Below are 10,589 nucleotides of genomic sequence, written 5' to 3' on the forward strand. Positions count from 1 at the left end.
AGCCACAGCTTTTAATCCAACACTGTTGTGACAATGCATGGCTTCATTTAGTGCTATTTCTACTACTTAAGTGAAAAGGCAATTTGATAATCATGTTCATTAGGAGATCTAGCAATATTAGCAAGGCTGGAACAAGAGAGATGGGAAATTCTCTCTGCAGAATAAACCAATTAACATCTCTTTGTAAGAAAATGAAAGGGGATACTCTTCCTACACTTTGAGAGAATGCAGAAGGCATCCCTACTTTTTTATTTTTTTAAATAAGTTCTGTTGCTTAGCAACTATAACTGATTCTGCTTTCAGGGAGTATCACACATGCCACAATTCAATACAAACATTTATCATTTTCACATGAATCATTCACCTTGGGTAACAAACCGGGATGACTGCTTTACAGGAAGGCATTCATGCTTGAAACAAAAGTAAATTAGTTTAATGCTGTCACCAGCCACCAGATTTTTCCACACAAATCAGCCCTTTCTTGCAAAGGGTCTATCAACTGTTGTAGCTACAGAAAGCGATACCACTTGGCAGATAGCTCTCAGTGTTTGATAGTCTGAAACCATGGAAAACAATGTTCTTGCTCCTCTTTCATGCGTGCCGTTAATGGGTTATGGTAAAATCTTCCCAGTAAGGCCTGCTGAGAGAAAAAATAGAAAACATCAAGGATTTCTGAGAGACATTTAAAGCATCCGTTTGATGGTAAGAATGCGTATACTTGAAATAAAAAAATAAGGTTGGATGTGAAAGCCACTGTAGAAGCAGGAGAGAAAAAAAAAGGAAAAAAAAAAAAAAGGAAAAAAAAAGCGCTGGGCTCTGGGCTTCAGGCCCCACAGGCCCCATTCCTCACAGCACCCTCAGAAGCACACTGAGACATAAAGCATCACTGGGGAGCGCTGCAGAGGAGCCAGAACCCAGCTGCAAGGTGCAACCAACTCCACGTTTCCTCCTGTATCTTGGACTCTACACAAGATGCTGTTTCTTCAGCAGCTAAATGGCAGGACCTAGAACAGAGCGGAGCTGTGTCCTCGTGGCTATTTTAGGTGTTAGGATATCCTCAGTGATTCCCAGACTATGACTCAACATCCCCTCCCCTTTGGCTGGGGACAGAGCCAGTGCGCTGGTTTCAGATGACTCCTTCATTCACAGCCCAGAGAGGGGCCTACTGGACCTGCAGAAACAGCTAGGATGTCTATTTTTATTTTTTTTTAATTTAAACATCAGAAATATTTTGGTTTTGAAAAGGAAATCTGAACTGTCCTTTCTCTAAGAGTAAATATTTGCATAATAATGGTGGCAGCCAGCATTACAGAGCGCTGGCAGGCTCATGTGACAGCCATTTCTGTACTTGTTGGCGTAGCCAATCATAGAATCATAGAATGGCCTGGGTTAAAAAGATCTCAAAGATCATCTAGTTTCAACTCCCCAGCAATGTGCAGGGTTGCCAACCACCAGGCCGGGCTGCCCAGAGCCACATCCAGCCTTGCGACCCAGCGAAAAGCCTGAAGGATCCCACGGAGATTTTCTCTGTAACTTTAGGAAGCATGTTTGCTGTGGTAAGGACATCTCAAGCCACTGGCAATGCTTGAGAGCACCTACTGTGCAGGCTGTTAAGGGCAGGAGTGTTCTGCAGGACTGTAGGCAGTTTTCATGAAGAACATTAAGAGAAATCCAGGAGTATTACAGGTAGTCTCTTAGTACTCTAAAATCATCACAGTAATTCTGCATGCACTTTTACTTCTCTTTCTCTCTCTCTTTTTTCTTTTATAAAAGTATGGATGATCTCAGCCATGCACAAAGCAACGACTTGACCCTACTGCAGTATTACTGCCCATCCTCCTACTTTTCTTTCAAGCATTGCCAATGCTCTGTGCCCTACCTAATAGCGCCCTGAACAAATGAACGTGTATTTTGGCCTCAGAAGAGAATGATAAAAAAAATAAATGATTCCCCATCAATTTAGATGTATTTTTAACGTAGATTGACAGTGGTCTTGTCTTTCTTGTTTGTCTGCAGGTTTCCCTAAACACAGTATCAAAGAAAGAGTTAAGTTCTCCAGCATTCAAGTCTTGGTCCAATCTCTAAGTGAGAGCATTCAGGACATTTGTCTGAAAACCTTGGTGTACTTTGACATCCAGCCGTGAAGAGAATGGACTTATTTTTTCCAGTCTTGGCAAGAACAGCACTCTTAAATCAAAACAACTTAGTCATATTATGAAAGCTGAGACCCTTGTGAGTTTATATTCCTTGCTGTGTTTGGGTATTTGTGTGGGCCCAGGGCCAGGAGGAGGCAAAAGCTTTTAAGAGAGGAGCGACTGTGCATCGCTGATTTGAACAGCATTCCTGCCTCCTTCAGGCAAGTCTGGGAGCAACACAGCTATGAACTACCTCTTGGTGACTGCAATTTGGACCAAATCTGTTCACTGGTCGTGCCCTGGCTTCCAGAATCAATTGTTTAAATATTGATAAACAACTGACTGATCAGTAAGCTGCACTTATACAGCCTCTTGTGTCTGAAATTATGGGAAAGGTTAGATCCTTTTAAAAGCAAATAAAGGGAAGCAGAGACATTTCTCTGCTTGAGCAGATGCTGCAAACAAATTCTAGTGTCAATTATGAAGATACAGCACAGCCATCCTAAAGAAATCAAGACCTCTGGGGGGGTGCCAACTACTTCCTATAGATGAGAGGAATGAGAGAGACCTAAAAAGCAGCGTATCTTTGTGACTGGCTATTTCAGTCTCACTTCCCCACTTGTGGGAGTCCAGCAGGGTACAAAACGCTCCCCTTCAACCAGTCTCTCTTCCAAGCAGATGTGAACAGAGACATATTTGCCAGCTTACACGAGATCTGCTACAAGAGAGAGCTTTACAGGAAAAAGGAGAAAACAAATTTATTTCTATTTCTTGTTTTTAATGGCTTTGTTGTCCTGTTCTGTTCAAATGGTCCCTTAAGAAACTGAGAAGAGTTATTTCTCCATTACCTTTGTCTCAAGCTCAGTAACAGGTAGGTTTTCACTGTATTAGGTTCCTTCATAGAAAATGGGGAGCAGTGAAACTGAAAACAAAAATAAATCACTAGTGTTTTATTGCATTGTCACAGCTTTGCATCTGAAAAGTTTGCAAGGCTCCACCACAGAGCTATAGGAACTAACTCGTGGCTCATGCACTGGACATTACTACTGTGCTGAGACACAGAACACGTAGGAATTTCTTTTGCATTTGTGTTTGTCAGATCACTTCTTCCATTTATACTTCTCTTGCTCTTGGTCTGTTTTTTAGCTACTATTCGACACATGAGATTTCTGCAACAAATATTTACACAGTGTAATTTCCACTGGCTTCAAGGACAGCCCTTGGCTTGACTTTCTGTCCCTGACTCCACCTCTGGAACCTCACAGGTCACCACAAATTCTGCAAATGGCACTCAGAAAGGAAATCTCCACGTGCTGAGAGTCCCCTTACCAACAGTCCAGAAGCCCAACTTGGCTTCCACTTGATTCAGGGGCTAGTAGGCAACAGATAGAAAGAAAATTAGTTGTACTCGCACTGGGGAAAACTATACAGAAAGACAACACCTTAAGCCAGGTGCATAATGACTTACAAAGCAAAGCACCTGTATCCTTTTTGATTCAGATACAGAGTCACTTTTGTTGCAGCTATAGTGCCTATATATGCAGAGTACCCAGCCCAGTGCCTACTTCCATGAAAGTCAGTAGAGGAGAATGTTAGCTCCTGACCAGACTGAGTTTTGCACTCTGGAGCAAAAGCATTTTGGAAAAGAGGCTGCCAAAAATATTTAGATTGAAGGACTTTGAGGATCTCTTATGGTACTGCAACTGAGAAGTAAATGTGTGTTCTTTGTCAAGGATAGGCTGAGACAATATCGAAATATGGAAACAGACGCTGACAAAAGGTCTGTGTAGCTGAATGGTCTATCTGACAGTAGCCAAAAAACAGATGCCTGTAGAGAAGTGTAAGAATAGAGCAAGCATATTTTCCCAGAATAGCCTGCCAGGCTCCAACACTTTGTGCCGCAGGCATTTCCTGAGCCAGAGGTTGTCTGTTATATTTAATAGCTGCACAAAGACTTCTCCTCCATGAACTTGTCCATTCTTCTCTTGAACTAATGCGAACATTTGGCATCCACAACATCCTATGGCAAGAGTCCAAGGCTTTAATACATGGCAGGCGTCGAGCTACTTCAGTTTGTTTTGAATCCACAACCTGCTAACTTCATGTTATGCCCCCTAGATTTTATTTCTAACTACAATGGCAAATGTTCAGTTCCTTTCATTCCTAAAGCTGTCCATGATTCAGTGACCCAGTTATCCCTTCTCTGGACTGAGGAATCTGAGCCAACACTGTGATGACACATGCAGCAGCCATCTTGGATCCTCTTCTAGCTCTGGTGCATCCCTTTCATGGTGGGGAGACAGCACACCTGAAATGGGACCAAACCAGATGCTGGGTCACAGCGATACCCTCGTTTGCTGTTGGTTCCTTCTGAACAGCTCCTGATACAAAGCTGCTTTTCTGACTGCTGAGTATCGTGTCAATATTTTCTCTCAGCATTTCAAGACCTTGCTCTTGAGTGGTCACAGTTGTCCAGTGCTGTGCTTATAAAGCCAGAAACTTGTTTTCTACTCACCGTGTGGCAGCTTCCACTCACACTGAGCTTAACCCACCACGTTATCACTCACTCCTGTGGTTTTCACACTGCTGTTGCTCATCTGTACCAGCACTATTATAAAAAACCTGCAATTCCTCACTAATCAGTCCCTTTTCAGCATTTTAATGAATATGTTGGAAGTCTGGTAACTTCTCTCCATTGTGAGAACTGATCATTTATGCCTAACATTTAGAATTATTTTACCTTCCATCTCATCATCTCTCCGTGAAAGAATTTTCCCTCTTATCTTAGGCTCCCTAGGAGCCTACACTGAAAAGCATCATTAAAAGTCTTTTTGAAAATCCAAGTAGGCTGCTTCAGATGTTTCCTCTCATGGCCCCAAAGGCTCTATCACTTCATCTGTCCCTGCCCAGGCCCCCACACGAGCCCCAGGCTGTCAGCCCCTACCCTAGCAAGGCAGCAGCAGGGCCAGGCAGCATCTCCCCACAGACCTGCCCTGCCTGGCCATGGCTCCTGGCCAGCTTGTCCCTGTCCCCAGAGATGTGCCAGGTGCCCGGGGCTGGGGATGCCCCAGTGCCCCACTGCCATTCTCCCACTGGGATTCTAGATGGGCCCTGCCCAGCCCACTTGGTGAACCACCAGCCTTCATGGAGCCCTGACAGGTTACCCCATTATTTGGCGACTCCCTGCAAGGATTTCTTGCCAGAGAGCCCTGTTTATTCTTCCCTGTTGTCACATCTACTCATGCGCTCACTATGTATAAACTTTGTGATAGTTTTTGATTTACCCTCTGACTGCACTGGAGCACATTTGAGTCCTAAGGGAGAAAATACCTTTTAAGCACAGGATTACATGTTTCTGTTGGTAGCTCAGCTTTCAATCCTGAATTCTTTTACTCTCTTCATTGGGAGTTTTGATGCAATTTTCCCATTTTTTCTTATTTTTTTGGCAGTGGAAGGGAGGCCACTTTATCCCACTCTCCAGTTTAACCTGCCAGAGGCTTATAAACTCTGAAGCTCGGGCTCCAAAGCCCTCTTGTGCCCTCATCAATTTGCCTTACAAAAAGCAAACCAATGCTCAGAAATCAGACAACACTCTGATTTGAAGATAAGCCGGTCTCATAATGCTTTTGAATGAGTTTCCCCTACAGATTGTAAATACCAAACAACTCTCAAAGACTTTAAGAAAAAACACACACACACCATCTCAAGCATTACAAAGATAAGAGAACTGGAACTCTATGAGGCTTTGTATACAAGGGAGTCAGGCTGGCTGTAGGGCAGACCAGATTTGCTTGAATTTATAGCTGCATAATATTCACGATTCTGATTATCTAGCTAAAACCATTAGAACCAAGTATTAGTCCTGATGTTAGTGTGGAAGATGCCTTTCTCCTTTAGGCAGATGTGGAGTGGGCATATGGGAGCTTTTCAAACTTTCAGCCACATAATGCCACAGTGCCTTGATCTCTTACAGCAGGCACCTCAGAGGGTGGAATGCAGGTTGGGTGTGGAGCTGTTGACAAAGAAGCAACCTTTTGACAACCAGAAGTTAGAAGCTGCTAGAACGCAGTACGATGGGGATAAATAGCATACGCAAATAGTCTGGAAGAAAACTTCCAGACAGTCCGCATAGAAAGCCTTGGCTGTGCATTTGAGGTGTGATGTGTATGAGGAACAACACTGCTGCCCTAGTTGGCATAGAAAAGTAAATGCACAATTTCAGGGTAGGGCATGCTACCTTTTGTTGACACCTAGATCACCCTGGGCTTCACTGAAGTAACAAAGAAGCCATCTTTTGCAAATTTCATGTTAATTTATAATAAAACAATGAGGATGAAAGCCTTGCCAACGTAACACATGGTGACAGTGAATTCTAGAGAGTGTGGCAGTCTTTTGTAGAGGTTAGCAGCAGCACCATGCATACACAGTAACACAAGGCTAGAGTGCCTGGAATCTCTTAGCACTGGTCCCTACCACAACAGTCACTCCTGAGCTCTCTGTTTCGTACCCTTGCTGCCAGTCAGGAAGCCAGGATGGTGCCTGACTGGGGCTTTCCTGAGGGGCAGTATGGCTGCTCAGTAGAGTGCTAAGCACAGCTCTTGGGTCAGCTGTGAGGTAGCCACTATTCTCCTCCTCGTTACACCCAGGTGATGGCTTTGCCTTGACAAAGTCCCTGCTCTGAGCATATCTGTGTCAGCTGCTGGGGATGTGGAAATGCCAAGGTGCCATCGCAGCAGATGAGGCTGCTGCAGCTGCAGCAGGGAGATGGTCTGTCTGTTTTGGGAACTCCAGTGCAAGCTGTTTTAGGTTCAGTTAATCACAACATGGTTGCCTCTGCCTTATCCCAGCTCAGAGGACTGTCACGTTTTCCTCCCTCTCTCTTCCTGCTCTAGAACAGGGCTGCTAGTGCCTGCAGCACAGACCCCGCACCAGCCACACCACACAGACTTAACACTCAGCTTCCACAACACTCTGTCAGCTCTCAAGGGCAAAGAGCAGGACTGGAGTTGGGCTAAACCACCACAACCTGCTTGTCAGCTGGAGGCAGAGATGATCAAAGAAAGTCTGGATCATTTCTGTGGTGTACGGGCACAGGAATTGCAACAGCAGGAGCAGAAGCCACACCAGCACTGCTACAGCAGTATCACTGAGCAACTTTATATGAACTCACCAGCAGCCCGATCCTACACTGGAGTCAGTGAAAGCTCTTGTGGCTCATGACAGATGTGCACCTGATTTTCTACTATGCTACTCTGACAATGGATTTTAATTATCGGAATATATCAACACTGCTCCTTCCCCTCCTCCTCCCCCCCCTCCAGTTGATTCATCTTTCATTGTGTAGTTTTATAATATATATCATAGTATGTGAAAAGAACAAGCACTGGCAAGTGTTGTCTTTACTGACACTGATGCACACTTTCCACCTCCAGTGTGAAATGTGAGCAAGATTTGGCCACTGAGCGGTCACTGACTTGCAGTTAATCACCTCAGTCCATCACCCCGATTGCTGCCAAGCAAATGAACTTATCCTGTGAACACCAATCCACTCACCACTTGCATTACCCATGTCGACAGAGGCAGAATATCTCAGCCTCTCACAGGAGCTTGGATTTCTCTCTAAGGTCAGAAGAGGAAAGGAAAGAACAACACAGAGAAACGGCCTGCTTCTTCATCAGAACTGGTGTTGAAGTTAGTGCTTGTTCCTGTAGTTTACCTCCAGTAAAACAGAAGCTTCACTCAGTCAAGTAATGGATCACTCTAAAGCATGGTCCTTCAAGGTTTGCCTTCATAATGCTCATTCCCTTTTTCCTTTTCAGTGCAAACCCCAGTTTAAAATAGCATTATTCATTATTCATCCCAATCATAGAATCATAGAATGTCCTGGGTTGAAAAGAACCACAATGATCATCCAGTTTCAACCCCCTGCTGTGTGCAGGGTCGCCAACCACCAGCCCAGGCTGCCCAGAGCCACATCCAGCCTGGCCTTGAATGCCTCCAGGGATGGAGCATCCACAGCCTCCTTGGGCAACCTGTTCCAGTGTGTCACCACCCTCTGAGTGAAAAACTTCCTCCTAATATGTAACCTAAACCTCCCCTGTCTCAGTTTAAAACCATTCCCCCTTGTCCAATCACTATCCACCCTCATAAACAGCCGTTCCCCCCCCTGTTAATGTGCTCCTTTAATGCAGGAGCACGATAGCACTTTGTGGATGGATGTACTTTGCTATAAGCAATTTCAAAAGAAATTGAGAGCTACCAGGCTATGACTTTAACACAAGTAGAAAACAAGCAAAAGGAACTCCTCCTACCTAGCAGTCGGGGCTCTCCTTTATCCCCACAGTGCAAAGAAGGCATAGGATGAGGTATTTTTTAATTGTTTTGGCAAACCAGGAAGGTGAGCTTTCAGCAGGGCAGCCCTCTGGAATCCCACCCTGTCATATGTGTCGGTGAACAGAGCAGAGTGCAGGGATGCAGTCAGGCAGCTTAACTCCGTGTCTGACTGTAGGAACACACAGCCTGCAGTAGAAAAGGAGACCATTTAAGGACAGACATTTTGGGTTTGCAAGGAAGACTATCGCTGCCAATGGTGTGATTCAAGCACTCCTCAGTGTAATTCAAATCCAGAACTGTTTTTTTTTCTAAGTACTTTCAAAGCATAAAACACAGCATGATCAGAAAACCAGAGCAAATCCTAGGCATCAAATGGAAACAAACCGCGATTAATAAATACTTTACTAGATGCGGTGAACTCAGTTTACCTGTTGCTTAGGGTATATCCTTGATAAAAGGCAAGTGATAAAGATCTGGAAACACTTGAGAAAGAAGAAAAAGTTGCAAACCATGAATGATCTCTTGCGTATTGCAGCTGAAAAATGAACCTTTTCAAATCTCAGTTATCTGTCTGCTGAGGCAACTGTATGAATGAAGTATATTCAAGAAGTAATGGAAACTTCTCAGGAATGGCCATTTACTTGATTGTTAAAAAATGCTTTAGGAACCGTCAAAGACAGACAGTGCAATATGAAACTGTTAAAAATATTCATTCCTTTTGGCACAAATCCATCTTTGCCTTCTCACTCGTCTTTTAAAGATGGCTTTTTCCATTTTTACCGTTCATGTGAGATTGAGGTTATGACAGTGTTTCTTTTAAAAACAAAGGAAAAGTAATCCATTCTAAACCCAAGAAGACAGTGCCTTAAGTCATAGAAATAATGGCAAAGGCTTCTCTTCTGCATTAGAAGTATCACTTCACTTAGAAAAGCTTGTTTTTTCTCTCCCTCTTTCTCTCCTACTCATTCTCCTCTCCTCATCCCTTTTTCTGGTTTGTCTGGTTCTCCCTTTGGTGTCTATTTTGTAACTTTTGTATTTATAATGTCTTAATTTGACATATCTATGGCCAACTGGATTGTTGCACTCTAACTGCATTAAAAAAACTGTATTAAAAATTTGTATTAGTAGAGCCTTCTTGGAAAAGATATCCATTCACAAGTGTAAATCTAACATGCACCTCAATGATCATCCAGAGGACGAGGGAAAAATGACCTGATTCTTCTGTTCAGATCTCACAGCAAACAAAAACAGAGGAAAAAATCTGCTCTGAAGCACACAGCTATACAGCAGGGGTGCATGAAAATAAACATCCCTCAGCAATTTTATGGAGAAAATTGATTTAATCTGTTTAATAGTACGCAGCAGCGCTGTTCAGTTCAATTTGTTTTTGTTAAGGCTAAATTTGAATTCTGATGTCTACTGCCTGGCAGTAACTTGAACCTATTATTATCATAGCTTTTTACAGTCATCAAAATGACAGGAATTTCACCCTCCACAGATGCCTGCACCTAGGCAAAGCAGAAGAAATGGTGCTGCTGAAACCCACTGCAGCAGGAAGCATGGTATTACAAACCTGCCTTGCCACCTTCTTCTCAGTAGATGACCTTGCACAAAGATGTAAAGGCAGGAACAAGACACTGAAATGGACGTGCAGACCCCAGTACACATTTGCAAAGGCAAAAGGTCTGCTTATAGAGCTTTTCCAGCTTAAAAAATCATTATAAAGGGTAGATGTTGAATGCATCAAATCCAAAAGTATGATTTCATTTCTGAAATACTGTTTCAAATTTGAGACATACTAAAAGAGTTTGCCAGCCTTGCTCTGAGCCTACCGTGTAGGGAGTGCACTTATTTACTTAGTGTTCAGGCCATTTTCTTCATGTTTCTGTTCCTGCCCCAAACATCATTCTTCAATACTTGACTCACATTCTCTCTGATCCAACGCTCCCTGTCCAATAAGGCATACAAACCCAGTTCTCCTAACCTGACTCAATTTCTTTATTGAAAATCATTCAGACTCATCTCAGTCGCAGTCCTCTTGCCCAAGAAATTTCTTTTCCTTCATCCCTCTGTTGTCCCAGTTCTCCAAATCTTGTCTTTCAACCCTGCTCTGACTTTCCA

Source organism: Tympanuchus pallidicinctus, unplaced genomic scaffold, assembly GCF_026119805.1.
Source record: "Tympanuchus pallidicinctus isolate F22 unplaced genomic scaffold, pur_lepc_1.0 scaffold5, whole genome shotgun sequence".
In the NCBI taxonomy this organism is placed as follows: domain Eukaryota; kingdom Metazoa; phylum Chordata; class Aves; order Galliformes; family Phasianidae; genus Tympanuchus; species Tympanuchus pallidicinctus.